General features: G+C 44.5%; 1 long non-coding RNA gene across 1 annotated transcript; it reads right to left on the bottom strand.

The window, feature by feature from the left end:
- Window positions 1–862: 862 nt before the first annotated feature.
- LOC120963021 (uncharacterized) lies at window positions 863–2,561 on the bottom strand. Its single transcript, XR_005754669.2, has 2 exons — window positions 1,955–2,561; window positions 863–1,576 (listed from the first exon to the last, which is right to left on the bottom strand). It is a non-coding gene; the product is annotated as an uncharacterized lncRNA (long non-coding RNA).
- Between the last annotated feature and the right edge of the window lie 334 nt (window positions 2,562–2,895).

Here is a 2,895-nt window from a genome sequence, read left to right as displayed (position 1 = left end):
AAAGAAAAGAGTTTTCGAAGGTTTTTTCTATTCTTTGCTTTGTTGCCAGATCTTTTCCTTTTTTCTTGCTTCTTTTTCTTTTTTTCCCTTTTTCCCTTTTACCCTTTTTAATTTAAAATTCATGAATGGTTTTCAAGTTTGCAAATATTTTTGAATTCATGGATGTTTTTTCATTCCCTAATATTTTTGAAATTCACGAACATATTTTAAATCTTGAATTTTTCAAGTTTACTAATATCTTTTGAAACCATAAATATTTTTAATTCATGATTTTTTATGAATGTTTTTTTAATTTGTGTTTTTTTTCTAATCCTCCAAATTCTTGACTTTCTTAAATCTATGAACCTTTATTTATTTAAAAACTTGTGAACAACACAACATCAGAAGAAATAGAGGAAAAAAAGAGTGACCAAAGGAAAAAAAGATGAGTGAGGCGAGCACTAGGCTGATGCAAGCATTATAGCGCCTATTCGGGCTACGCGCGCTTACGTGGGGGAAATTCTCCAAATCACTAGTTAGAGGGTATCCCTTCTAATGTCACTCTCACCTCCTCTTGTGGCAACAAATGGCGCACTGCATATGTGACACTTGTCCCAAGCCAGAAATTTTGTGTTTTTTTCTTTCACTAATTTTTAATAACATTTTGTCGCTTGGAACGCGCGTCCAAATCACGAACTGTTTTCGCTGTTGTGTTTCTCGTATCGAGATCTTTGAATTTAGATCTCATGTCAATAGAATTGGACAAACTTTCCTTTTCCACAGAAAACTGGAATATAAAATAAAAAAACATGAAAATCCAGAAAACATAAAAAATTGGAAGCCAAAAAAAAGGAAAACCAAAAAACCGGAAGCACATCTGGGCTTTTCAACTTTTTTTGTTAAGCACATCTATCTTTTTCCCTTTTCGTGGAAGCACAACTGTGCTTCACGCGAAAACACGACTATGCCTTTTCACTTTGGCGAGTGCTAGGCGCCGGCGCACCGGCCTAAGTTTGGGCCGGTCGAGCGCTAGCCATCCGATAAACGTGATTAGCGCCGTCTGATTTGCTCCCTCTCGTGCGTCTCTCTCCTTGCCTTCTACTCCCTCCGTTTCCAAATATTTGTCTTTTGTCTTTCTAGGCATTTCAAATGGACACAACATACGGATGTATGTAGACATATTTTAGAGTGTAGATTCACTCATTTTGCTTCATATGTAGTCATTTGTTGAAATACCTAGAAAGACAAATATTTGGGAACGGAGGGAGTAACTCTGAAAAAGTCAACCGCTGGCTATATGCACTTCCCTTCGCCGCACAAGTGGTCGTCGCCGTGGTCGTGAAGTCTGGCGCCGTCGTGAACGCCATCCCCTTCTTAGATTGACGGCTCGGCCCGCTGCTGGTACTATCTTCCTCGTCGCCGCGCGCAGAAACATCCGTCGGTCGCCGGTGGTAGCTGCCGCAGTTGCTGGTTGCAGCAAAAAAAAGGCCTTGTCATTGCCAGAGGTAGCTGTCGTTCTCGCTGGTTGGAGCAAAAGCACGGCCGTCGTCGCCGTTGGTGGCCGCTGCCGCCGTCGCCGGTTCCAGCACGGGGCTGTCTGGTTGCAGCAAAAACCATGAGTGGTTCCATTAAAAAAGGGCACGTTTGTAGCAAAAAAAAACATGGCTCCGCTTCCGCCTCCACATAACAGAAAAATTGCACCGAGTCAAAGCAAATCCAAAGAATATCATGGTTCCAGCAAAACAAATGTATGGTTCCAGCAAAAAAATCGCCCAGTTCCAGCAAGAACAAATGCTCGCCGTCTCCGGATCATAGCAAATATTCTAGCCGGTCCCAGCAAAATAAAGATACGGTTCCAGCAAAAAAAGGATCGACGGCACAGGTTGAAGCAAAAGTTCTCATAGGTTCCAGCATCCAAGATAGCCGGTTCCAGCATCCCTTTCTCTAGTTGCAGTTTCTCCCTCGACAGTCACACCTGGTTGCAGCTCCTCCCCTTGGTGGTTCCAGCACCAACGGTGACTGGTTCCAGCATCGATGGTAGCTGGTTCCAGCATCCCGCGATGGCTGGTTCAAGCACCGCATCTGATGCCGCCGTTTCCACGAGGGCACACACCTCCGTCAGCCCCGGCGAAGAGGCGACCATCATAGCATCAGTCCCGTGGCTGGGAGGGTGGAGGCACTCGATAGGAGAGAAACGAGGGAAGCTTGGTCACTGGGTAATGGCGAGAGAAAAAGGAAGGAAGAGGATCGATGGGAACGAGTGGAGGAGCGGATTCGTGAAGAAGATAAGAGAGACCGGGAGAAAATAAAAAGCGGTTTGCGGGGGCCACAAAAATTCACGTGGCACAAGCAGGCGCGCTGGATCGCACATGCATCCAACGGAGCGCGCGAGGCCGGCGGAGTGTTCGGCCGGTCGTCCGGATGTAAATGTTTCCCTTTCACTTTGTGCTTTTCGCAAAAGTATAGATGTACTTTTCACATTTCGAAGAGCACAATTGTGGGAAGCACAACTTTTTTTTACAGGATGTGCATTACGTGAGGAAACAAAAAAATGTAAAAAACATGAAACCTAGAAAAAACAAACAAAATCCTAAAACCGAAAAAAATAAAAACCTAAAAAAAAAAGTGTGAAAAACAATCATGCTCCCACGAAGTGCGCCCATCATGTGACACGTTTCAGTGCTGGGGCGCCTATCGTGTGAAAAGTTGGGTCTCCCACGAAGAAATCTGCCTGTTGGGTCTTCCCTTGAAGGGGTACCTGTCAGTTAGTCTTTTCTTTTTTTGAGGTGAACCTGTCAGTTAGTCGTTCCCGGGAATTCAGTATCATGAATCAAGTCTCAAAGTATGGATAATTCGCTCATACGCAGTAAAGCTAGCGATTGGTTGGGCCGGCCCATTTAATGTGTACGCTGGTTC

Source organism: Aegilops tauschii, chromosome 4 (assembly GCF_002575655.3).
Source record: "Aegilops tauschii subsp. strangulata cultivar AL8/78 chromosome 4, Aet v6.0, whole genome shotgun sequence".
NCBI lineage: Eukaryota > Viridiplantae > Streptophyta > Magnoliopsida > Poales > Poaceae > Aegilops > Aegilops tauschii.
This window is presented reverse-complemented; position numbering and strand designations above follow the sequence as displayed.